This window comes from Carettochelys insculpta, chromosome 2 (genome assembly GCF_033958435.1).
Source record: "Carettochelys insculpta isolate YL-2023 chromosome 2, ASM3395843v1, whole genome shotgun sequence".
In the NCBI taxonomy this organism is placed as follows: Eukaryota; Metazoa; Chordata; order Testudines; family Carettochelyidae; genus Carettochelys; species Carettochelys insculpta.
In genome coordinates, this window is record NC_134138.1 from 158,599,524 (window position 1) to 158,627,089 (window position 27,566).

The window sequence follows — 27,566 nt, forward strand, 5'->3', positions numbered from 1 at the left end:
GGGAGTCCCCCTTTCCATCAGTGCAGAAAATGCATTAAAGAACCTGAGAGTGGGGTTTTAGCTGCATACTCCTCAAGTTGAAAATATGGACACAGCTCTTTTACAGCCATACCTACATATGACCTATGGATGCATGTCAATATAAGCATGTTAAAATGTATATATTCATCTACAAAACTAGGCTACCAAACAGATGAAACAAATGAATGTGTTGTGTTATCATGCAGAAGTTAAATTTATGGAGAATAGATTGCAGTCTAAAAAGATATAAAGTGTGATATATTATTTTCCTAAGTTACAACATGGACTGTGATTTTTCACAGTGTTTTTATTTTCAAAAAATGTCCAGTAAGACATATATACATATAAATGTGATGCCAGCAGACCAGGTGCCAATTCATGACAACGCCACTAGCCTTACTGAACATTAATAAATATATGGCTAAAAACTAGTCTTACTCACCTGTACATATTATTGCCAAAATAGATATCATACTTGTAAGAAAGGGTTTCATTTTTAATGTTTATAAACTCTTTTTAGGATGTTGCATTATTAATCTTACTTATCATAGCTGTATCCCCCATATAAGGTAATCTCTGCTTGCTCTGTAACTATAGAACTATTTATTAAGATATCGTCTACACTAAAAAACACCTAAGTTACACCAACAAAAGCACTGCTGTAGAGAAAATTATGTCAGCAGGAAACACCCTCCTATTCCAATAGCTAACACCACTCATTGAAGGTAGTTTAATTATGTTGACTGTATATCTCTCTCCCACAGGCATGGAGAGGCTAAACAGGCAACCTGCAAGCAGTGCCCTAAGACCATACTTCTGCAGTACACCTGTGCCACTGTACCGTCTGTAGTGTAGTCCTATCCTAAGACTGTAAACCCTCGCAGTCAGGGGAGAAGAACTACCAACTGTGAAATACAAGTTTACCACAAGAGGTGTCATCTCGTCTCCAACAAAAGGCCAAAAACACCTGACCAGCCATTGTGGAACATCAGTGGACAAAAGTCTTTGATGGTTGCTTCCCAGGAAAGGGCACATCCACAAGTCCTCATCCCATCGCAGCTTGAACACTGTGGGAAGGACATAAACACGTCTGTCAAGGAACAAGTCTTATCACTGTGCTTCCTGACTTACAGTGAGGGCAATATTTCTCAGCAGAAGCAAGGGATCCCCGGCCTGCTTGGCTTGGGTTAGTCCTAAAGAATATATAGAACTTGTATATTGTAGTACATACTGTTCCCTTTTGGAAGCAAAGAATGAATGTCATTTGTATATTTACCTGCTATAACCTTGTAAATAACCCTCTTAATTCTTTTTTCTTCATTATTAAATCTTCAGTTAGTATTACATGATTGGTTACAAGTACAGTCTGTGGTTTGAGAGCCTAGGGACAATTGACGTAGGGAAAATGATTGATCATTTGGGATTGAGACTGACCTAACTATTGTTGTGATTTTTGGTATTAAGGACTGTCTGCCACAAAGACAGACTTGCCTGAATGGAAAGACCACTGTGCCACACACCATTGTCTGTGACTCCAAATTAAGATTACTACAGGGTTTCTAGGAAACAAAACTTGTTATTTAATTGGTGCCCTATTCCTGAACAGCCTACCCTGAGGTTGACAATATATCCAAAACCAGGCCCTGCTCTTAATTTCATTAAAGTTTTTTGGGACCTTGCCACTGATTTCTAAGGGGGAAGAATCCAGTACCCAATTGGAAACTATGAGTTCCACTCAAGACAGTATAGACTGCTTTGCTAACCAGAATCCTCTCTTGTGGCTGGTAAAGGCATTCATTTGTCCTCTGAAGTTACAATACTTTTGTACTTGTAGACATAGCTAGGAAGCCTATATAATTATTTTTCTTTTATAATTTAGAGAATAGTTCTCCAAAGCAAAGAAAAGGTGGCGGATGAGCCCTAGTCTTCAGCAGACCAGCTGTGCAAAACCTAGGTCTAGTTCACTGTCCCATGTAGAGACACCTAGACCACCTCACACAGAAGAATGTGCCCTTTACTACCTAAGCTGCATGTCAGCATGCTTTTAGCTCAGATTGTTGAGGGGCCTGCACTAAACTCCAGAAGTCTCAGGTTCAAGCCTGCCTGTAGGCAGTTATGCTTGCAAGGTCAGACCAAACAGTCAGGGATGTTTTTCATGATCCCTTCAGGATGTCAGGGATAGCAGCTTCCAATGTATAACCTTGCATATCATTTTAAAAGGAGGTCCTTGTAAGTACCACATAGTGTCTGCTAAATTTGAATGAAAGAAATTTGATATTCCTGAATTTGTGCTTTTATTGCCAAACCAATAGCAACCTACTAAAACAGTACTTCAAGTCACAGTTCTTTCAGCAGTCAGAGGGGATTTGTTTGGGGGTGGGAGTTGTTGCTGTTGTTAGCGTTTGTGGCTGTTTGTTTTCTTTTATTATCTTTGTCATCAGTTATCTCACGCATTCCAAGGACAAATTCCCCAGGAATGGCAGACATCCCACTTAACTTAATTTCTTCCTCTTAATGACAAGTGCCTTCCACCCTTCCACCCATCTTTTTTTCCCTCCTTCTTCTTCCTCTTCTTCTTCCTCTTTCTCCCCCTCCCCCACTTCCTGCTATATATACCCTGGATTCTTATTTTTGCTCCAAATCTGATGAAATGGGTCTTACCCACATAAAGCTCATTACCTAATAAATAAAAATGTTAGTACTTAAGGTGCTACAGGACTGCTTGGGGTATTGTTCGTTTGTTGGTTTGTTGGTTTGTTTGACCTTGGCATATAAATGATCAAAGCACTCTACTCAGTCTTGGAATCGTAACAGAGAGGGAGCTGTGCTAGTCTATATACTATCAAAACAAAAAGCAGTTAAGTAGCACTTTAAAGACTAGCAAAATAATTTATTAGGTGAGCTTTTGTGGGACTGAGCCACTTCTTCAGACCATAGCCATATTGGATACAGAATACAATTAGTGGTCTCAGGATGAAGGAGAAAAATAAAAGGGTATCTCAGTATGAAGAAATTGCTCCAAAACTCTTCCTGGTCTGGCTATGGTCTGAAGAAGTGGGTCTGTCCCACGAAAGCTCACCTAATAAACCATTTTGCTAGTCTTTAAAGTGCTACTTGACTGCTTTTTGTTTTGATAGTGTATAGACTAGCACGGCTTACTCTCTGTTACTATTGAAAATGAGAGACTGTTATTAATGACTAGACAGTTTAAAGTGAAAAGGCATCTGACATTTGCATTGATGCTGTAGCAAAGTAGCTCTACCCCAGACTAGGTATAATTAGAGCACTCTCTCCAAGGAGAAGGAAAGACCTGTCACTCTGTGGCAAAGTCCCAAGTGAAGCAGAATAACTAACAATACCTTAGCCTTAAATTACACTTCTGTTTTGAAAAAATATATATTTTAGAAAACCCTACGTTTGAGATGGATTTTGTAGTGTCAGTAACTGAACCTTTCATTGCTTCTCTGTTAATGTTATTAAAACAACTTATGACATATTTGTGAAACCCAGAGGACAGCTCCAGAGTCATCTGCTTGAGTAAATGTCTTGAGAGGATTAGTTTGGAAAGTATAGTGTAAGCAGGCTCTCTTCTAATAGACTGTAACCCCTCAAGATAGCTTTGCTTTAATTGATTAATTTGGCTTGTGAAGGTGTACTGCATTGTCTGATTTCATCATGTATTCAGAATACTAAACACAGGAGACCTAATATCAAGGAGATACTGCATTGTTTCCTTCTCCTTTCATCCCTGAAGGATAAAGTGCAGTCAGCATTTTCCCAGGAATTTTAACACTAAAGTCATTCCCAATCAAAATCTTTTCAAACTCCAAGTTCAGTTAATTGTACAGAGCTGGAAAATGCTGTTTCTTGAGAGAGAAATATCTCAAGTCTTGGACAGGCAGGAATCTTCATTTGTTGGGATGTTCTTGCTATACAACAGATTCAGTCCAGCTGAGCCCTCAAGATATGCTTTGTGAGTTTCCACTCTCATGACATAAACTCAGTTAACAAAAAGTGTCTGAAGCCCTGCACAAATACAAAATCTGCACCCTCATCTCATCCGTGGTCCACATACATGGCCCATTGATATCTGCATCTGCATCCAATCTCACAGGCAACCAGGTCACAGACATTTTATGCTGAAGGGTTTAGAGAAATGTTTTAAACTTTGCTCAAAACTGAACATGGGACCAATGCTAATTCCAGAATATGTGCTTTGGGCATTAAATAATCACATCATGCACCATCTTCAGCCGTCAGCCATTCTTAATACTGAGCAGACAAAGACATGAATGCTAGTAGCAAGGTCCATCTCCACTATAAGGGACTGTACTCTGCTTGCTGTGTGCAAATGGGAAAAAAAAGTGGCTGCTGATAGCTATAATAGCTTTGGCTGTCACAAAGCTCATTGTAATGTCAATTAATACAGCTGATGAATATGTTTGTGAAGCCTAAATATTTGAAGAATGTTAGCATCAGCAATTAATCATTCAAACAAATCAGGCCAGAAGATCACTATTCCTCATTTCTTATTTTAAAACAAGGTATGTGCACACAATCAGAAGTAAGAATCAAAGTGACATGACATAGACCAGTCACAACATGGCTGACAAATTTTTGAAACAAGCTGCTTGCAAATAACTTATAGGCTGGCAATTATGAACTAAACAATTAATATTTGCAAACAGGTACCACAATACTACTAATTTACTTTCAAAAAATTGTCATTTGCTATCAAAATGGTCAAAACATGCCTTGTTTTTCAAACACTGTTGACATTTGAACCCAAAGGAGCTACTTATATGAGAAAAGATGCTATATAAATACTTGCTCCAATGGGCCCTAAATTTGTAACAATTATAATTTGTAACAGATCATGTGGTCAACTCTAAACAGCTCTCGTGCTCTCTACTGAAAGCTGCCTTCAAAGGCATTTGTGCGCCTTTTTGCTTTATACATTGTCTACATAACATGGTTAACTTTTTTCTTCAAGGCTCAAGTAGTATATTTTGTTAAACATGCTGATTAGCTATTTAAACAAAAAGCAGTCAATTAGCACTTTAAAGACTAGCAAAATAGTTTATTAGGTGAGCTTTCGTGGGACAGACCCACTTCTTCAGACCATAGCCAGACCAGAACAGACTCAATATTTAAGACACAGAGAACCAAAAACAGTAAGCAGGGAGGACAAATCAGAAAAAGATAATCAAGGTGAGCAAATCAGAGAGGGGAGGGGTGGAGGGGAAGATCAAGAATTAGATTGAGTTAAGTATGCAGACGAGACCCTATAGTGACTCAGAAAGTTCACATCATGATTTAAACCATGTGTTAATGTTCCGAATTTGAATATAAATGTCAATTCGTCCGCTTCCCTTTCTACAAAGGAGCGATAATTTCTTTTCAGTAACACACATACCTTGAGGTCATTGACAGAATGGCCCATTCCATTAAAATGTTGACTAACTGGTTTGTGGATCTGGAGTGTTTTGATGTCTGTTTTGTGCCCGTTGACCCTTTGTCTAAGGCAGTTAGAAGTCTGTCCAATATACAAAGCATCTGGGCATTGTTGGCACATGATGGCATATATGATGTTAGTAGATGAGCATGAGAAAGTGCCCATGATTCTGTGAGTAACCTGGTTAGGTCCAGTGATGGTATTTCCAGAGAAGATATGTGGACAAAGCTGGCAGCGGGCCTTGTTGCAGGGAAAGGTTCCAGGACTGGTGTTCCTGGGGTATAGACTGTGGCTGTTAGTAAGGATCCTCATGAGGTTAGGAGGTTGTCTGTAGGAGAGAACAGGCATGTCACCCAGGGCCTTCTGGAGTGTAGCATCCTGATTAAGAATAGGTTGTAGGTCTTTAATAATTCGTTGCAGTGGTCTGATTTGGGGGCTGTAGGTGATGACCAGTGGTGTTCTGTTCTTGGCTTTTTTGGGCTGATCTTCGAGTAGCTGGTTTCTGGTTATGCATGAGGATCCTTACTAACAGCCACAGTCTATACCCCAGGAACACCAGTCCTGGAACCTTTCCCTGCAACAAGGCCCGCTTCCAGCTTTGTCCACATATCTTCTCTGGAAATACCATCACCGGACCTAACCAGGTTACTCACAGAATCACAGGCACTTTCTCATGCTCCTCTACTAACATCATATATGCCATCATGTGCCAACAATGCCCAGATGCTTTGTATATTGGACAGACTTCTAACTCCCTTAGACAAAGGGTCAACGGGCACAAAACAGACATCAAAACACTCCAGATCCACAAACCAGTTAGTCAACATTTTAATGGAATGGGCCGTTCTGTCAATGACCTCAAGGTACGTGTGTTACTGAAAAGAAATTATCGCTCCTTTGTAGAAAGGGAAGCGGACGAATTGACATGTATATTCAAATTCGGAACATTAACACATGGTTTAAATCATGATGTGAACTTTCTGAGTCACTATAGGGGCTCGTCTGCGTACTTAACTCAATCTAATTCTTGACCTTCCCCCCCACCCCTCCACTCTCTGATTTGCTCACCTTGGTTATCTTTTTCTGATTTGTCCTCCTTGCTTACTGGTTTTGGTTCTCTGTGTCTTAAATATTGAGTCTGTTCTGGTCTGGCTACGGTCTGAAGAAGTGGGTCTGTCCCACGAAAGCTGACCTAATAAACTATTTTGCTAGTCTTTAAAGTGCTACTTGACTGCTTTTTGTTTTGATAGTGTATAGACTAGCACAGCTTACTCTCTGTTACTATTCAACATGCTGATTAGCTGTTTTCCTACCATTATACATGCTGAGTAAGTTACAGCTTCTGATGTTTAATTTCTTTCACTGAAATACATGAGGGATTAATAATCAGTATTCAAAAGCATTTAAGTATCTAACTCCAGTCAACACCCAGGTACTTTTAATTCCTCTACATACAAATCTGAATACTTATGTGCTTAAATTGCTGGGAAACTCTGTCCCTATGTCCTTTATATAAATGTGCAATAGCCTATTTTTAAAATGCCCTCTTATTGTTTGTAAAAATAAGGTTTAAAAACTCATAGGATTTTGTTTAAACATTGAACTGATGAGGCCAACAGCTTTATTACAGGAGCACTTTTTAAATGTGATATTAGCTATGAACGTTCTTTCTGACTATGTGGGCAGAGAAGAATGAAAACCTGAGGGATCCCTGCCTGGGAGCAGAGTAACAACAAGCATCTAAAGGAATGCTAACTCCACAGCATCTTCCCACTGTCTTATTGCACATCATGGTATCTTGAGAATCATTTTTTTGGGAACGAGGGTGTACATTGCGGTTGGGTGAGGGGAGAACGCAAGTGCCTCTCCACACAGGGTCTCTGTTCCAAACCACTGTAATGATTTAGCAGCGAAACACTCTCCCTTTCATAGATGCAGAGCCTTTCATGGGCTAAGGGAGTGGGGACAGTAAACAGAGGCCCTGGTAGGTCAGCTCCAATGAAAGTATGCTGCCAAGAAACCATAGGGGACCAAGGTGTGAGCCAGGGAGCTCCTTGGTGTCAGCTAACTTTTCTACCCCTGAACCAAATGAATTTTCTTAGGTGCACCAAAGTGGAGATGATGTGTGACATATCATCTTCATATTGGTGCACATTGCAAAATTCATGGGGTGTGAGTGGGCCAAGGGTTTCTGAGTGTGGGAGGTGACTCAAGGCTGGGCGGACGGTTGGGCTGCAGGAATGTGAGGGCTCCGGCTGGGGGAGTGGGCCCTAGGGTGGAACAGGGATTGAGGGGCTCAGAGCTAGGTGTGGGGGGTGGGGGGGCATGGATACAAGGGCTCTGGCTAGAGGTACAGGTGCTGGGGTGGGGCTGGAGATAAAAGGTTTGGAGTGCAGCGGGAGGGTCCAGGTTTGGGGAGGGGCAGTGGGCTGGGGGTTGGAGTTTAGGAGCGGGTACAGGCTCAGGGTTTGGGTGTGCCCTGTGGGGTAGGGCTGAGAATGAAGGATTTGAATTGCAGGACTGTGCTCAGGGCTGGGCAGGGGGCTCAGGGTGGTACAGAGCTTTGTGTCTTGGGCTTATCTGGTTGACTCCCTCCTGGGGATGTCAAGGAAAGAGCCCCTTCCTCCAGCTGTGGCAGCTGCATACTGGGTCTGGCTCCCCACTGCCAACCTCTGCAACTTCAGGGCTTGGAGAGAGATCTCTCCTCCCCACAACCAACCCCAGGGAAGCAGCAGCTGTGCACACGCCCTGCCCGGAGCCCCTGGGAAGTGGCGGCCATGGGCACTCCACACCCACCTCCAGCCCCCAGGGACCTAAATATGGGACAATTTGTCCCTTTTAAAAAATAAGTCGAGATGCCTTTTTGGTGTCCCAAATATGGGACCGTCCTACCCAATTAATTAATGGGAAGCTCTGCAGCTGCATGGACACACATCTTTCAGGGGCTATTGCAGCACACAGTACCATAACTCTCATTAGGACTGAAGTGTCATCACTCCAGCTCACTGTTATCATAATCTATATCTAAAATGTGTAGTGTAAGGTGTCATATGCAAACTGCTAACACAGTGGTCATTAATGTTATTATGGGATGTATGTATGGGCAGCATATCATGAATTACATATGTAGGCAGGAAATATTACCTTCAGGTGAGTTTGGGAGGCTAAGCCCTCTCTTTCCAAGACAAAGGACTGTTGATTCTCATGTCATGTAGCACTTGAAAGACTAACAAACTAATTTGTTAGGTGATAAGCTTTCCTGGGGCAGACCCACTTCTTCAGATCTGGGAATAGTGCACTCTAAAAATGTTGTCTTCTTTGTTCTAGACAGTGATGGTGGAGGGAAAATATCCAGAGTAAATTCTGGGACGAAAATGTCTCTGAGTTTCCTGATTTCACTACAATTTATCTGCACTTTGGATTTTATATATAAAAATGAAGAGGAGTATTTAGAGGTGATGTAACTCATTACTGATGGGGGCCTGGACTGGCGCAGTGCAATTTGCACTAGGCAAGAGGCAATATATAGCTGAGTTGTCTCAGAAGCAAAGCTGAAATTCATGTGTAACTCAGGCCATGCTCCCTCTCCATTGTGCTGACCTCTGCATTAGGGGAACAGAGTCAGGAGCTCTACCCACCACTCCATGCCCTGCAATGCAGGCAAGGAAGCTGTGGGTCAGAGGTTGTCATTCTCCCTCCTGTGCTGCTACACACCGTACAAGAACAAATACAACAGGCAAGAAGGATCATTATGCTCTCCTGTTGGAAAACACAGCAAGGTGACAAACTGGCAGTGAACAACCCATCAGTTAAGCAAGGCAATGGCTGCCAAAGTAAAATCAATATGTCAGGAGAAAGAGTTCATTAATATTACGAGATAGTTATCTGCTCACTTGCAGGTAAGGCAAAATCGCCGAAAAAGTGATGTTTTACCCTTCAGGGCCTTCCCAGAGTATTGTAAATCCTCTTGAACCAGGGACTCGCAGTGCTGTTCAGACCTGAATTCTGATGCATTCATAACAGGTAAGGGGGTCCACTCAGAAACAACAAGAACAGATTTATGCCTGCTGCTTTCCTCTTTTATCCACTCTCATGAGCTCTTTGGCTGGTGTTTGAAATGAAACACTGTCTAGAGCAGGGGTGCATGTGTAATCCATTTTTATCAGTACAGGGAACCAGGGGGGTTGTGAGCTGCTAATGGGGGAAGTGAGCTGCAGACATAACACTCCATGAGATTTCTGCCCCTCCCAACCCCACCCCATCCTGGGGTCGCCACACTTTCCCCTTCCCCTCCCTGTGATCTCCCCTTCTACACACACTTATCTGGAGAGGGGAGCTCTGCCCTCCTCTCACTGTGCTGGAGACTTCTGAGCCACAGTGGCAAGAGGAGCAGAACGTGGGGTGGCTGGGTCGGCCCAGGCCGGCAGGTACCCCAGCACAGCTGCTCCACACAGCTGTGTCTGTCTAGGGTCTCTACAGTGGCCCTGCCAGAGGAGCTGCCGGAGTTCTACTCCCACCCCTTGTATGGTTCCCAGGAGAGCACCAAACTGTAGAGCTCTCCGAGGAACCACAGCAGGGAAAGGAGCAGAATCTGAAGCCATCAGGCAGCCTCACACTGGCAGCTTCACTGGCATAGCTGTGCTGTCCCCACACCTCCCATGCCCTTAGCATGAAGAAGCCTTGTATTTGCCTGCCAGGTTTCAGATGCCCAATACAACACAAGCATTGCACTCCAGGCTTCCTCAGGCCCTGCTCCCTATTTACGGGTTAATGATAGGTACACTTCAACCCCGGGGTTCCTGCGATACCTAGCCTCTGATCCACTGGACGCTCACAGAGTTCCTGGATTCTCTGCTCCCAAAGGACAACAATGCTCTAGTTACAGCATACAACACTGCTCCACTTAACACAGAGCACTTAGATTTGTTTGTAAGGAAAGCAAGCACAAGTTTAGGTGACAGAGATTCAAATGACAACCAAAAGAAATGCTGGAAACAAAGAGTTACATACAGAATAAAATCATAGCATATGTTAACTAATAAGGCATTGTCATCTCAGACAGTGCAAACACTCACCCAGAATCCATCCAGCAGATAACAGGAAGGCTTGGCTCTGATCTGTTCCTGAAGCAAGCCCTTGGTCCCAGGTGAAAGATGCAGATTGAGTTGTAGCTGTAAAATATAATCTAAAACTTTACTGTTTTCACTTACAAACAGGATAACCCACACATCTTGTGTTTTTATTTTTCCCTTTCTTCTCCCCTGGACACCAAGCAATCACTTGAACAGTTTTTTGCTCAGACCATAAATAGGCTTTCTCTCCGAAGTACATAATACTCAGTTTCCATGACAGGAAGCTGAACATAGAGTCAGCGAATCATAGAAGTTTAGGGTGGGAAGAGACCTCAGGAGGTCATCTAATGCAACCCTCTGCCCAAAGCAGGACCAATCACACCTAAATTTTCCCAGCCATAGCCGTCTTCAAGCCAGGCTTCAAAAAACCCTCTAAGGATGGAGATTCCACATCCTCTCTAAATAATCCATTCCAGCACTTATCACCCTACTAGTGCAATAGTTTTTTCCTAATCTTCAACCAAGTGCTCCCCTGCTGTAACTTGACATGTTGTCTTCTTCTTCTATCATCTGCCACCACTGACTCCATCTTCTTTGGAACCCCCCTTCACATGATTGAAAGCTGCTTTCAAATCCCCGATCACTGTCTTCTTCTGCAGACTAAATAAGCTCAATTTTCTCAGTCTCACTTCATAAGTCATGTGCTCAAATAATTTTCACTTTCACTGGACTCTCTCCAATTTGTTCACATCCTTTCTGTAGTGGGAGGCACCAAACTTGATCCAATACTACAGATGTGGCCTCACCAGGGTCAAATAGAAGAGAACAATCACTCCCCTCGATCTGCTGGAAATACTTCTTCTAATGCAATACAATATTCCATTAACCTACTTGGCAACAAGGGCAGGCTGTTAACTCATATTGAGCTTCTCATCCATTCTAATGTCAAGGGTCTTTTCCACAGAACTGCCACTTAGCTAGGTGGCCCACAGCCTCGAGCGATGCTTGGGATTCTTCCATTCTTAGTACAGGATTCTGCACTTGACCATGTTAAACCGAATGGTAAGTTTAGGGAAGGAAGAAAAGGTAAGGCAAAATGGTTAGAGGAGCAGTGTGAAGAAATAGAGGTGTAGTACAGCAAATGTAAGACCAGGGAGATGTATAAAATGATTAGGAATATTAATAGGAAGTGGCAGCTGAAGCAGGTAGAGATCAAAGATGAGAATGAAGAGGTGCTGATGAACAAAGGAGAAGATTGTGCAGCGATGAATGAGATATTGCACTGATCTATACAAAGCACATCTGCACCCCAGTGTCTCAGAGAGACTGACTGAAGCACTAAAAGAACTATCTCCACTGAGCATTGACAGCAAGACCAATATTTCAAAGGAGGAAGTAGAAAGACCAGTGAAATGACTAAAGAACAACAAGAGCCCTGGAAATGATAAGATCACGTAAGAGATGATTAGATATGACACAGAAAGTATGATTCAGAAAATACACTGACTATGTAACATAACGTGGAGAAACAGGAAAGCGCCTAAGAAATGGAAAAGATCCACACTAGTGACAATACACAGGAAAGGAAGTATATTGGAGTGCAAGAACTAAAGAACGATTGCCATAACAAGTCATCTAAGCAAGGTGATGATGACAATATTGACAGAGATACTAAGATTGCAGATAGAAAAACATCTAGCAGATGAGCAAGCAGGGTTCAGGCAAGACTGAAGTACCATACAGCAGATATTGGCACTAAGATTGATAGCAAAGAAAGCTTGATGAAAGAAAAACATCTACACTTGCTTAGTCGATTTTTAGAAGGCATTTGGCAGTATTGATCAGAAAGTGACTTGCGTGGTGTTGGTGTCGTATGGAGTGGATAGCAGATATAGTTGTTGAAGGATATCAGTGACAATGCAGATGCAGCAGTGAGAACATGCGGAGAGTTGGGAAGTTGGTTTAGAAAGAGTAGAGGTACGAGACAAGGAGACTCGTTATTGCCGAGTATCTTTATCACACATCTAGGCCGTGTCTACACTAGCCCCAAACTTTGAAATAGCCACGCAAATCGCCATTTCAAAGTTTACTAATGAAGCGCTGAAATGCATATTCAGTGCTTCATTAGCATGCGGGCGGCCGCGGCACTTCAAAATTGACACGCCTTGCCGCCGCGTGGCTCATCCTGACAGGGCTCCTTTTCGAAAGGACCCCGCCTACTTCGAAGTCCCCTTGTTCCCATCAGCTCATGGGAATAAGGGGACTTTGAAGTAGGCAGGGTCCTTTCGAAAAGGAGCCCCACTGGGACGAGGCGCACGGCAGTGAGGCGCATCAATTTCGAAGTGCCGCGGCCGCCCGCATGCTAATGAAGCGCCGAATATGCATTTCAGCGCTTCATTAGTAACCTTCGAAATGGCCATTTGCTTGGCCATTTCGAAGTTTGGGGCTAGTGTAGACTTAGCCCGAGAGAGAGAGATGGACGAGATCAAGGAAGAGGTAGAAGGGATATCTGTGCACAGGATAAGAATTAACAGCTTGAGGGTTCATGGATGACATAGTTATCATTGAGGAAGATGAGGAGAAGCTAGCAAAAACAGTGCAGGAGCTAAATGAGAAAGGGAAGTGGTACGGACTGGTTATGATCATTGATAAATCAAAAGCAATGGTATATGGAGTTAAGGAAATAGGAAGGAAGGTCAGTGTGGATGGGACTGAACTATAAAACATAGAGAAGTTCAGGCATTTGGGGAGCAATATAATGTATGATGTCTACTGTAAGAAGGAAATAGGGATTAGAATAGGAAAAGTAAGAGCAAGTTTGAAAGCAATGGATAACATCTGGAAAAGCAAAGTGATTAGCTTAGGAACAACAAGAAGTTATGTGGCACCTTATGGACTAACAGATATTTTGGAGCATAAGCTTTCATGTGCAAAGACCTTCTTCGTTAGCTGTGTGAGTGGGGAGTTCCAGAGAAGGGTTTTTCTGATACCTTCTACCCATGCATCTAACCAAGCAGGTCTTTGCCCATGAAAGCTTATGCTCCAAAATTTTCTGTTTAGTCTATAAGGTGCCACAGGACTGCTTGTTTGTTTGTTTGTTTTTTTTGAAGATACAGGCTAACTCGGCTGTCCCTGATAGCTTAAGAACAAAGCTGAGCATCTTGAAAAAGTGCGTATTCAGCAGCATGTTGTACAGATGTGAGACACGGGTGATAACCAAAGATCCGAAGAGAAGAATATTGGCATTTGAGAGGAGTTGATATAGAAATATCCTGAGAAGAGAATGAATGCAGAAGGTCACCGACGATGAATTATATAGGAAGATATAGCCAAAAAAGAACGTACTGCAGAAGGTTATATAAAACAAGTTACAGCTATCTGGGTATATTTGCAGAATTAACGAAGAACAAAAAACCAAGACCCTTGTATTCGGCCTAATGAATAGTTCGAATAGGAGAGGCAGACCACACAGAGAAAGGGTAGATGATATAGTAGAGTGATGAGGAGCTAGTCTACAGAAACAAAGTCACTCTGCAAGCGACAGGGAAAGATGGAAGGAAACAGTGAGAGGCATCAGACACCAACAAATGCTGAGCCCATGGTTGCTGATGATGATGAATGGCAGGGAGGATGGGATGACATAGGCTGTGGTTATCACTGAAATAACTTTGTCTCCGCATATTGTAACTGTTTTCTAAAGTATGTGGAAGGGTATTTTACATCATGATCCCTCAACACTACAAATTTACAACACAAAGTGTGAACTTGTACGAACTTCATATTATTTTTGTGAGGAAAAGTAAAAATGCACAATTTGAAAAGTACCAAATCTTTTATGCAATAAGTAATATGCCTGGACATGCAACACCAGGAGAAGACTTGGATTATCAGTTTATCTGTCCCTTTTTATGGGTGACCTTGAAAATGCTTAGAGAAAGCTAGAGAGAAAAGCAATTACATTTTTGAAATTACACATCACTGTTCTCATTCATCTTGATAAGCACTTTTAAGGAACCCAAAAGAAGGTTAGAATATTGCTTCTATAAAGGTTACAGAGACCTTACTTCTGCAGAGTTAGTTTTAAAATAATTTAGATGCCCAAAGGTTCATTTTTCTTTCCTTTGTGTGCTAAATTGCTCATTTTAAAATGTTGTTTTATGCTAGGACTTCTGGAAAAGTGTATTTTTTTTCCTTTCTTATGTGGAAAATACAGTAGCTCAGTTTATTTTGCACTCATCTTAAATGAATAACAAAATCTAGTCATTTGCATTAGCTCTTTTGCATATATGGCAATTTGGGACTTGTGAAAATGGCACCTTGATTGGATTTATGGAATAAAGTGAGCTTTCCAGAAGGTCTAATGCTTCGTGCAATGCACCCACTGTGCGGTAAATGCTGCATTTCACCAATAGGGTAGGCATAGCCCATTGCAGGGTAACTAGCATAAGCACTTTCCTGCTTGAATCATGGGTAGAACTGTGCTAGCTTTGAAATGCCAGATCCACAACCAGTCCAGTGAAAACTCTACAAGCTGGTAGCATCAGCCTCAGTTTTAGCAGGAAGGTTGAGAGGGGCTCTATTTGGAAGATCTTGGCAGTTACACAGAGAAAGAAACTTCAAAAATTATTCTGCTTCCTTACTGAGGACCCCCTTAGGAGTACTATCAGAAAGAATTCTGTCGACCTGCCACAGTTAACAGTCACTCAGAAACTCAGTGTAACTACTATTCCAGAAGCAATGTGCTGCTATTCAGTCGTACCACAGCTGATTCTTGAAAGGATGGAAAACATGATATGTGACAGCTGCTTATGAGTGATAGTGATAGTGAACAAAAAGCCTAATGGGTCCTGGAATCTTCCCACCCAGCATACAACAAAGATGAGGAAATGAATGAGGATTTTTCCTACTATAACTGCATTTTTCAACAGGCACCTTCTTGTGTGCCAGACCAGCATTTCCACCTGTTCGACAGCAATTATACATATGCCTCCTCTCCTTCTGAAGTTGAATACTCTCATAGAATCTGCCTTATATCCCATATCAGATTGCTGACTTTACACCAAGAGATTTTTACTCCCTGGACAAAGGACCGAAAGGTTCAGCTGTGATCACAAATAAATCAGCAAGAGTCAATCAGAGGCTTTCTAGCATCTGGGAAATTGATTGAGAGTTTTTAAATTCCTAGTAGACAGGATACTATCTTAGGTGGATAAAGCTAATGAGTTTTGTAAGGTTTCACAAAAATAGGGATTTTTCAAAAGCAATAAGCATCGACCTAACTCTGTTGCAGTGGAATTTTACCACTGACTTCAGGGGGAGTTGAGTTAGGTCAACTCTGAACCCTTTTGAAAATTGCCCCCCAACATTTTAAAACAATTTCTGCAATATGGGGAATGGTCTAAAAATTCCACATTCTGAACTTCTGACACATAGGGACAAATTTTGAAAGTGTTTTTGATTTTGCTCCTTCCTGTACCCAATGCAGCATTTCTAACACTCTTCCATTTCCCCTCTTCCTTTAGCACCTGCACTGTTTTCACTAGCTTCTCCTCATCTGCCTCAGTGATTACTATATCATCCATGAACCCTCAAGTTGTTAATTCTTATCCAATGCACAGATATCCCTTCTACCTCTTCCTTGATCTTCTCCATCACTCTCTCTAGAGCCGTGTCTACACATGCACGCTACTTCGAAGTAGTGGCACTAACTTCAAAATAGCTCCCGTCATGGCTACACGTGTTGGGCGCTATTTTGATGTTAACATCGACGTTAGGCGGCGAGACGTTGAAGCCGCTAACCCCATGAGGGGATGGGAATAGCGCCCTACTTTGAAGTTGAACGTCGAAGTAGGGACCGTGTAGTCGTTGCGCGTCCCGCAACATCAAAATTGCGGGGTCCGCCATGGCGGCCATCAGCTGAAGGGTTGAGAGACGGTCTCTCTCCAGCCCCTGCAGGGCTCTATGGTCACCGTGTGCAGCACCCCTTAGCCCAGGGCTTCTGGCTGCTGCTGCTGCAGCTGGGGATCCATGTTGCATGCACAGGGTCTTCAACCAGTTGTCGGCTCTGTGGATCTTGTGTTGTTTAGTGCAAGTGTGTCTGGGAGGGGCCCTTTAAGGGAGCGGCTTGCTGTTGAGTCCGCCCTGTGACCCTCTCTGCAGCTGTGCCTGGCACCCTTATTTCGATGTGTGCTACTTTGGCGTGTAGACGTTCCCTCGCAGCGCCTATTTCGATGTGGTGCTGCACAACGTCGATGTTGAACATCGATGTTGCCAGCCCTGGAGGACGTGTAGACGTTATTCATCAAAATAGCCTATTTCGATGTCACCACATCGAAATAGGCTACTTCGATGTAGGCTTCACGTGTAGACGTAGCCTACATGTGTGATAAAGATACTCAGCGATATTGGATCTCTTTGTCGTGTACCTACTCATTCTAAACCAACTTCCAAACTTTCTAATACTCTGCTCATGAGGATGGTTTTGAACAGAGAAGCTGACACATCAGAAAATACATATTTTTTCTCTGCATGTTAACATTCACTCTTCATTGTGTGAGCATAATTGGGATTGATGTTAACAGAAATTATTCACTTGCACTGAAAGCAAAGAACACTTGTAATCATGGCTCTAACTTTTTAAAGTTTGTCTCATTGTAAATGCCCCAAAAGAATCATTATGACAAGGTCTAATGCAAAAAAAGTCTCAGTGTAAAACAATAGCACATTTCTGTCATACTGGCTACGTCTACACGTGAAGCCTACATCGAAGTAGACTATTTCGATGAATAACGTCTACACGTCCTCCAGGGCTGGCAATGTCGATGTTCAACATCGACGTTGCGCAGCACCACATCGAAATAGGTGCAGCGAGGGAACGTCTACACACCAAAGTAGCACACATCGAAATAAGGGTGCCAGGCACAGCTGCAGACAGGGTCACACGGCGGACTCAACAGCAAGCCGCTCCCTTAAAGGGCCCCTCCCAGACACACTTGCACTAAACAGCACAAGATACACAGAGCCGACAACAAGTTGCAGACCCTGTGCATGCAGCATGAATCCCCCGCTGCAGCAGCAGCAGCCAGAAGCCCTGGGCTAAGGGCTGCTGCACACGGTGACCATAGAGCCCCGCATGGGCTGGAGAGACAGCGTCTCTCAACCCCCCAGCTGATGGCTGCCATGGAGGACCCCACAATTTCGACGTTGCGGGACGCGGATCGTCTACACAGTCCCTACTTCGACGTTGAACGTCGAAGTAGGGTGCTATTCCGATCCCCTCATGAGGTTAGCGACTTCGACGTCTCACCACCTAACGTCGAAGTTAACTTCGAAATAGCGCCCCATGCGTGTAGCCGCGACGGGTGCTATTTCGAAGTTAGTGCCGCTACTTCGAAGTAGCGTGCACGTGTAGACACAGCTACTGAGTGGCAAGGTACCTGACCAAAGGAAAAAATTAAAAATAAATTTAATCAAGAGACAACCGTGTAAATAAAGACGGTTGTAAAAGCAGAGGTGAGTATAAAGATAAGCTTGGTTAAATGACTAGGTCAGTCTCTTGCCTGCAAGTGAAAACTGAAGCCCCATAGAACTTTCAGTGGCTGACAGTTGAACTTCTTCTGCCTGAGATTTTTTAATGGTTTGAAGGGAGTAATCACAGCCATTCTGAAGCTCATACTTTAAAGAACCGCTATTAGTACTTATCCAGGAGCAGCAGATGAGTTAATTCTAACAATTTTTAAATCATCCTATTAAATGTATATCTCTTTAAATTAAAAGAGAACATATGTCAATTCCTATTTTATATACATGGTGAGGAGCATAATTTTAAATTAAGAAATACTTTGTTTAAGACTTCCAATTTATGATATATTACAAATAAATATTTGCAAAATTGTGTGAGAGAAGGCAAGGAGCTCTAAAGAATTTTTTCCTGCATTGAAAGATGTGCTCAACAAACAATACTCAGCTTGTAAAACAATGCACAAAACATAGCCCATCTAACTGATTGCATCTTGTCATGAAAATAACTAGTACACATTAAGTCACTCATGCATGGGTCTATGAATTGCAGTTATAACCCACTTGTGATGCTTGCATTATCTTATCTGTAGATATGTGCTGCATTTCAACCACAAGGCAGTGTGAAAGAATATTGTACTTAAATTGTACTTCTTATACTTAACAAAGTATACTTAGTATACTTTTGTTTACTATCAAACATAGTCTAAATAATGTTTCTTGGGGGAGGAAGCATTGGATATCTCTCTTATTCATTGATAAAGGGGGTGAACAACTTTCTGAGCTTTCCCTGTGTACTTTCACACAGGTTAAGATGGATTTGTTTGGGGATGGTCTCTTTTGGGGAGCTGGTCTACTGGGTGCAATGAGTGGCTGTATAACTGAGTCCTCCCAGAACTGAGCTGGTTCACGATCTGTGTTGTTCTGCAAGGGGGGGGCGATAACTCCAACTGTGTGCCTTGGGTGGAGGAGGGCAGAGCTTCTGGACCATCAGGTCAGAGCAGTGGGAAGCCCCAGAGGGCAGGAATATGGCATCAGTGGTTTGATCAGCACACCAGGGACAATCCCAAGTGGGACTTCCTGTGATCCAACTCATCACTGGTGGTGTAATTGAGCAGAATAGCATGCATAGCTGGTTGCTCCAAATGCTAGTAGTGAATTTAAGTGTGCTTTAAGAGAGCTGGCTGAAGAACAAAGAGGTTACTTGTTTGTTATTTTCTGTTTGTGCATTTGGGGTAAGAAAAATAGAAGCAGAAAAGTCAGCAAAATGAGTGAGCTTGAGCCTCAAAAGAAATTGGAATTCCACAGGTCCCAAGTGGCAAAGAGGGAGGAAAAAAATAAAAGGCAAATGGAATTATGTAGCATAGATATGGAATTACAAATGGCCAGAGAAAAGATTCCCTCTGACAGAGCCATGGAAGCCCAGATCTTAGCCCTGTAACTGAAACATCTTGAAAAAGACAAAGAATAGGAAGCCCAAAAAGCTGCCCAGGGAAGCCCAAAACATGAACTGGCTCTACTGGACTGGCAGAATCAGAATCCCATTGCAGCAGGATCCACCTCTCCAAAAATTTGGGATTGACTGTGTCCAGATTATGATGAATCTGCAGATATCACCAAGTATTTCATCACCTCTGAAAAACTAGTCACCATCCATTCAATTCCTAAGGATCAGAAAATAACACTCTAGTTGCAATACTGACTGAGAGAGCCTTGGAAATGTAAGCTGTTTATATTTCTTGTGAACTGGTAATTTTACATGTAAAATTACAATGGCTGGAGTGGTAATCACAATATAAAACTGCAATCCAACATTAAACATACCAAGAAAATATGTATGAAATCAGGATTTAAAAAGCATGGTTTTCAAGAGAAGACATTTTTTGTTTGGGCAAATTGCCCCTTCTTTTGGGCTATGATTCAGCCCACCCCAGTAGAATCAATCCTAAGGAATCTCACAAAGCGCATAGCAGAGTTTCATGCTTTGATGTCCAGGCAATTTGCACCCAGCAGAGTAAAACTAGCCCAATGTTCAAGTTTTGTTGGTGTAGCAGCCACAAAAACAAACTCAGCTGCACACTGAATAAACACTTTTGAGAATCAGTAATGAAGGAGCATTTGTTTACAAAAAGAGATTGGTTGAAAGTCTACAGTTTAGAGAATATCTCTAAGCTTCATGCTGATGAATGGCCTTGCTATACCATGCAGAGACTGTTGAAGAACTTCCCCCATCCTTACATGAAGATTATCACTGAAATGCTTCTACTGTCAAGGCAGTTAAATAGGCCATCCAGCTTCTATTTGCGTATCACATTAGCATGTACACTCACTAGCATTGTTAGGTATATTGTACAGTAATACGCTAACCCACACATAAGATGGCAGGACTGAGGCCTCAGTTTGACAAGTTCTGGGGAAAGGAAAAAAAGCTACACAACTATATTTTTTGTTTAACAATGTTTCCCCTTTATGTGCACTTAGCTCTTCTGAAACTGCGCAGTACCTTGCCCAAACCAGGGTTCATTTACACATACATACAAATCATATACTGAGATGGTGTTAAAGGACTTATTTTATGCAATTTTCTTTTTGGTTCTATTTTGTTGACTCTTACATTTATGTCATAATGAAATTCAAAAATTAGTTGAAATTCCAATTGTGCTGGAAGCTTTCTCTGAGCTTTATCTTGGTAAACTAAAGCAAAGAAATCCAAAACAAAATAAAGGTTTTTGGATCGTTCCTGTTACAACTGTGAACCATTCCAGTCGTATTACCTCTTGGTTTTGACATTAAACTATAACTGTGTTTAATTAGTTTCTACATTTTTGAAATATAAAGAAACAAATATAATTTTATAAATGGTACAGAATGTTATAGGACTAGAAATACATCATGTGTGATACATTAGACTGGAAATTCTATTTAGGATTGCAGGTTGAACCTCTCTAGTCTGTCAAACTCTCATCCAGCAACATTTGAGAACTGGCAAGATTTTAGTTAGTAAGATGTCCACTTATCATGGGTGTGGCCAGGTTTCCTGGGGTCACATTAATTTTGTTTACAGCCACCAGTCCTGGCTCTAATTTACCACTAAATAGCCGCGTCTACACGTGCACGCTACTTCGAAGTAGCGGTGCCAACTTCAAAATAGCACCCGTCACAGCTACACGTGTTGGGCGCTATTTCGAAGTTAACATCGATGTTAGGTGGCGAGACATCGAAGTCGCTAACCTCATGAGGGCTACGTCTACACGTGCATGCTACATCGAAATAGCTTATTTTGATGTAGCGACATCGAAATAGTCTATTTCGATGAATAACATCTACACGTCCTCCAGGGCTGGCAACGTCGACGTTCAACTTCAACGTTGGGTAGCACCACATCGAAATAGGCGCTGCGAGGGAACGTCTACACGCCAGAGTAGCACACATCGAAATAAGGGTGCCAGCAACAGCTGCAGACAGGGTCACAGGGCGGACTCAACAGCAAGCCACTCCCTTAAAGGGCCCCTCCCAGACACAGTTGCACTAAACAACACAAGATCCACACAGCCGACAACTGGTTGCAGACCCTGTGCATGCAGCATGGATCCCCAGCTGCAGCAGCAGCAGCCAGAAGCCCTGGGCTAAGGGGTGCTGCACACGGTGACCGTAGAGCCCCGCAGAGGCTGGAGAGAGAGTGTCTCTCAACCCCTCAGCTGATGGCCGCCATGGCGGACCCCACTATTTCAATGTTGCGGGACGCGGATTGTCTACACGTGCCCTACTTCGACGTTCAACTTCAAAGTAGGGCACTATTCCCATCCCCTCATGTGGTTAGCAACTTCAACGTCTCGCCACCTAACGTCGATTTCAACTTCGAAATAGCGCCCAACACGTGTAGCCATGACGGGCGCTATTTCGAAGTTGGTGCCGCTACTTCGAAGTAGCGTGCACGTGTAGACGCGGCCCAGGGGATGGGAAGCCGCCCAGTAAGCAGTGGAAGTGTTGGTAATGCTTCTAGATAATACTGACCTTCCATGGTCCAGCAAATTCTCTCTTTCAGCACCAGTCAGGTCAAAGGTGACAGCACCCGGTGGTTTTCCCCTGCGACTTAGTGGCCAATTGAAGTGCGGGCGAGCCGGGGCCAGAACCCAGGGTCCTCAAAGAAAAGGGGAGTCATCCCACCACCCACCGGTAGGAGGAGCAACGCAGTCACTTATGGGAACAATGGAACTCCACCTAAGGTCTACCTTCCCCTAGCAGGCAGGCACCCAACCAGAGAGGGAAGACACCAACACCGGTTTAGAATATAATTAATGAGAAGTTTATTAACATAAATAACAACACGCAAAAACAGAGCAACAACAATAAAATAAACACATAAACCTATTCATTAACTCTAATCTTAACTATATTCAACTTACAACTATTAACATGTAATCCATCTCAGGATCCAAAAGTATCCTCAAAGAAAAGTATGAATATTAGAATGGAAATTAGAGAAAGGGAAGGGAATCTGGACCGGGACGCTACCCCCGGTCCAAGTGACCAGTGGTGGAAGTTGCCGGGTTTCTTTTACCCGTAGCAGACTCCCTAACCCCAGTCTTTTCCTGGGGCTTTTGCCCACATGGGAGAAAATATACAAGGGAAGGGGAAATACTGGTTATCTATGTATATTAAACAGTTTTATCAGTAAGCAATTTACGCAGTTAACAATCTAATACTAACAATCCATATAACTACTAATATAACAATTTTCTAATATAACGATTTACTAATATAACGATTTTAACCAAGTGTGGCTTTAAAAGATAGTATAGGCTTGCTAGGCCCGGCCGTATGGGGTCAGGCCCCCAGGCACTGCCCTCCCCCCGTCGAGGGAGGACACAGCAAAGGTTACGTCCCCTCACTCCCCCATAAGGGGTCCTGGTGCCTACTAGTATCTCTAAATGTATGAGTCTGTATGTGAAACCCAGCTGAGCCGTAGGCTTTATTGGTTTTACGTGTCTGACGAATCAGGAGTTGAGTCCAGTTTATAGGTCACATCCGATTGCTTGTCCCGTCCGGTAAGATGATTGTTGCGCGGCTTGAGTGTGATGACGTGGCAGGAGCGGAGATGTTGCCGCCGGTGGCAGGCTCTGGGTTTCAGCGGCTGGGTACGCAGTACCACGCCCTATGGGTGAGGCCAGTTTGCCACCCAGCCGATCCGCCGCAGAGCCCACTTGCCGCCTATAGTTGTTATATCCTAGGTGTCACTAGACAAGCACACAGTACCACGTCCTATGGGCAAGGCCAGTTCGCCACTTGTCTCATCCACCTTAGGGCTGTCGAGGCAAAAGCCAGTACACTATTGCCACAGCGAGCGGACCCCGCTAGGCAGTGCTGGCAGTGATTTACAAGCTCTTTGAATATCAGGAGCTCTTCGAAAAGTCTGGAGCACTTCGAAAAGACCAGAGCTCTTCAAAAAGACTGGAGCTCTTCGAAAAGACCGGAGCTCTTCAAAAAGACCAGAGCTCTTCGAAAAGGCTTCTTAGATCTTCTCTGGCAGGCAGACCCCCCCGACTGACTCTGAGCCAGACTGACTCAGACTGACTGAGAGCGCTGTGCTGCGCCGCTTTTTATACAGTGTTCTCATGCATGATTCATTAGCTAATTTTAATATTCACGATTCTGTCCACAGTTTTCAATTAGGTCCTCTCTCTTGGTCGAAAATTCCAGAAGCTGGCAGAGGCCCGTTCCCTTGGACCAATCAGAGAGCCCCGTTTGGATCCTAGCTCTGTGGATTCAAGTTACTGGGGAAGCTAACTGCCCCAAAATGGCTGCAGGAGGGGCCACAAAATGGCGGCCTACAGACTTTTAGTTTGTCCATGTTCCTGTATAGATTTTACCTCACCAGAGGCTTGTTTCCCCTGACACACGGGGCAATTATGTCCTAGAGATAAAACTCCCCGACAAAAGGGTAGCAGACTAGAGAGGTTCAACGTGTATTGATTCGTGTCATATTGGGCTTTCCCATCTGGAAACATACACTAGAGAGGTGTGATTTCTAAAGCATAACAATACGTTGTATACTAGTTGACCTGTGTAGGCCCTGCTAGCAGGCACTAAACATTTCCTAGTGTGAGTTAAAATTAAGACCTACTTGGGATATTTTGGTGTGCACCACTGGGATCTCCAACAGCCAGTTAGTGTACAACACTTTGATATGCATTGCAATTCACACTCCCCCAGTGTACATTGCTATGCCGGATGGACAAGCCCAGAGATTATGCATTCATTATCATGCATCACTTATATTACACTAACCCCCCAAAACCCCAAGCAAAGTTCAAGGCCTCCTCATGGCAGGCACTATAAATAAGAACATCCAGATCCAAGAGGTTCACAGTTTAGAAAAACGATGTAAAGCAGAGCGATCCCAGCCTGCACCAGCCAAGCTATTGTCAGTTGGTATATTTACTTTTCAAATCAAATGGAGCACAGGAAAACGAGGGAGAAAAAGGGGAAAAGGAAAGAAATATACAAAAGAAGCAAAGCAAAAAAGATAAAGAACATCTTCCTACTCTCTCACTTTTGCTGTTCCAGTCTTTGGTCACCCTTGAACCCACAGCTTCCAATGCTAACTCTTTATTGGTGTTTGTGGAATAAACAACATGTCCCTTGAGAAGATTGACTAGCAAGAAGGCAAGTCACTTTGAACTTACAAACATGCTTCATTATGATTTGTCCTGGAGATTCAGAATGGTTCTTTTAATGCTGCTTTCTTGCCCTCATCACTCAGTTTCCGATGTGGTAGTTGTTTTGGGTAATAAGAGATAAAGTGCCCTTGTTCCATGTTACAAAGTCTATCAGTGAGTTTCCTTTTAAGTGCATCCCAGAAACCTGCTCCCAGCCTACCCTCCTCAAGTCAGCATGAGTGACCTGCTCCTTTCAGCCTGAAGTGGTAAAATGGGTCTGCTCACCTCACTGCTTCAAAAAGTAAAATCACTCTTGAGCTTTCCCACAACTTCCAGTTTTCCTACAGTGCAGTATTAGAGCTTGTAGAAGGCACAATAACTGCCTTCCCTCCTTGCCAATTTAGCTGGTCTGGAGGGAGAGACTGAACCATTTTATGCCAATAAGTAGAAACATATTAGCAAATGAAGCCTGAGTGGACCAGTTAATTTGTAATAACTCCAGAAAGTAATCATGTTTAATCCTTGGCTACCATGCTAAAACTCTCACAGCATCTCAAAGGAAAAGCACACATTGTATCTTTACATCTGTGACTTGTGTTCATTGTTCCCACACACTTTGCCTAATCTGAGCCACAGTTACATCTGAATTTGGTTAGAAGTAATTTCTTTATTACCTGTCAGTAGCTTTGCTTTATTTTTCTAATGCATGAACTTTGCTGCTCTTCCTGGTTTCAGTCAAAATGATCAGTGAGCACTAATCTTCTTTTCCTCGAGTGAGGGAAAAGCAACAGAAAAAATTAGCAGAAACTGAAATGCTGTGGATGGATTCTCAACTGGTATAAATTGACATGGGAGTTATGATAATTAATACCTTCTGAAAATCTGCCAATATACTGAAAGAATATCACAGTATTAAGAACATAAACAGTTGGCCATCTCCTGTGAAGCAAAATTTTACATCCAAAACATGTATCAAAACAAAAAACAGTATGTTCTTTTTAAAGAAAGAAATTATTATTAAACCTGAATACCTGATTTTCTCCTTCATAACTTTTCTGCTATTCCTTTAGAACTGAGTGAAGAACCTTTATGATGTTTTATAACCCATTACTCCACACTTTTGTTGTTCTCATTTCTGGAGCCAAATTCCAAATAAAGACTAACAAAACTTCAAACAACATAATCATCACTAGAAAGGGCTGTTAGCATTCAAAGTTGACATTACATCAACAGCAAAGGTTAAACTCTATAACCAATCCTTTGAATGCAGTAACAGAAGATCTATTATATCCTTTGATCACTTGAGCTCACCTGTAGGAAATGGTACACCTTTTTATTAAACTGGTGAATTGTCTTTTCTGTACAAACTGGAGACATTCTTGACAGGCTTAAAGTTATTAACACCTCTGAGGATTGTGCAACAGAACCTATAACATCACCTCAAGCCTCTTCATGTTAGTAGTATAAATCTGTAGTTTCCTAAAGTCTAAAGCATGTTTTCCTCTTGATGTTTGTGGAGCAGATTTATTGAAGTGAATGAAAGTATAGTATGTTGGCAAAATTCACCATGACACAGATGTGCACCATAAAACATATTTGATGTCTACAGAGAGAGGTCTTGAATTAGCAAACCTGTTGGATTAGTATGAAACCTTTGCACAACAAATCATTCATCAAGCATTGTCAAAATAAAAATTTACATTTCTTTTCAATCTCTGGATGGAAGATTTGCAACAACCCCAATACCACCACTACACGTTCCTTTGTTTCCTACTAGGCCATGTCTACACTTAGGAAAAACTTTGAAATGGCCATGCTAATTGCCAAATCGGAGAATACTGAAGAGGTTCTGAAATGAATATTCAGTGCTTCGTTGGCATGCTGCCAGCTGCAGCACTTCGAAAGTGCCATGTCTCACTCGCATGCAGCTCATCTACATGGGAGTCCTTTTCAAAAGGACCCTGCAAACATCAAAATCGAAATCAGCTGATAGGAATGAGGGGATTTTGCTGTTTCCAGGGTCCTTTCGAAAAGGACCCGCATGGAGATGAGCTGCGTGCGAGTGAAATGCAGCACTTTTGAAGTGCTGCAACTGGCAGCATGCTAATGAGGCATTGAATATTCATTTCAGTGCCTCATTGGTAGTCCCCGGTTTGGCCATTAGCATGGCCATTTCACAGTTTTTCCTGAATGTAGACATAGCCTCGTAGGGAACAAAGGAACATGCATTCATGGCCATTCTGGCTACACATACAACAATCATAGTCCCACAAGTCAGTGCATGTGAAACTGGTTATTTTTACTATCTCCCAGCGTGAAGTAGTAGGGGCAGGGATGTGGCCCCTTCTCTTATGTATGTGGCAGGCAGGGAGAGTTAGGGAGGTGCTGAAATGGAGCTTTCAGAGCACTGCAGAAATAGGTAAGCCAGGGATCGTAGAATCTGTAAATTCACAAGAAACTGCAGCGTATGTGTCTGTAACATTCACCTTCCAGGCTCTCCGCTCAGTGTCCAATGTAGCACTGGCTGACAGGATCTTATTAAACGTATCATGCTAGGTCCTCCTCTTACACCTCCTTATCTGGCTCAGGCTTTCAACAGGTGTGAGATGAATCCCTCAAGGCCACCACGGCAGCCGCTATAGATAAAACACACAGAGGTACCATTGTCAGTCTCATCTCAACCTAAAGCAAATGTTAAGGTTTGGAACCAATGTTCCCTCTTTTTATTTCCATGCCTGTACAGAATAAATGTTGCTGTGTACACTGAGGTATGTGCTGATGTGCACCACCAAGAGAAAAGCATGCTGCTTTTTGTGGGCAGCTCTGGATGCTCCAGGTATC

General features: G+C 42.8%; 1 long non-coding RNA gene across 1 annotated transcript; it reads right to left on the reverse strand.

Moving 5' to 3' along the window:
- Nucleotides 1–1,075: 1,075 nt before the first annotated feature.
- Nucleotides 1,076–27,252, reverse strand: LOC142008709 (uncharacterized). Its single transcript, XR_012644210.1, has 3 exons — nucleotides 27,212–27,252; nucleotides 10,552–10,647; nucleotides 1,076–1,088 (listed from the first exon to the last, which is right to left on the reverse strand). It is a non-coding gene; the product is annotated as an uncharacterized LOC142008709 (long non-coding RNA).
- Nucleotides 27,253–27,566: the final 314 nt, after the last annotated feature.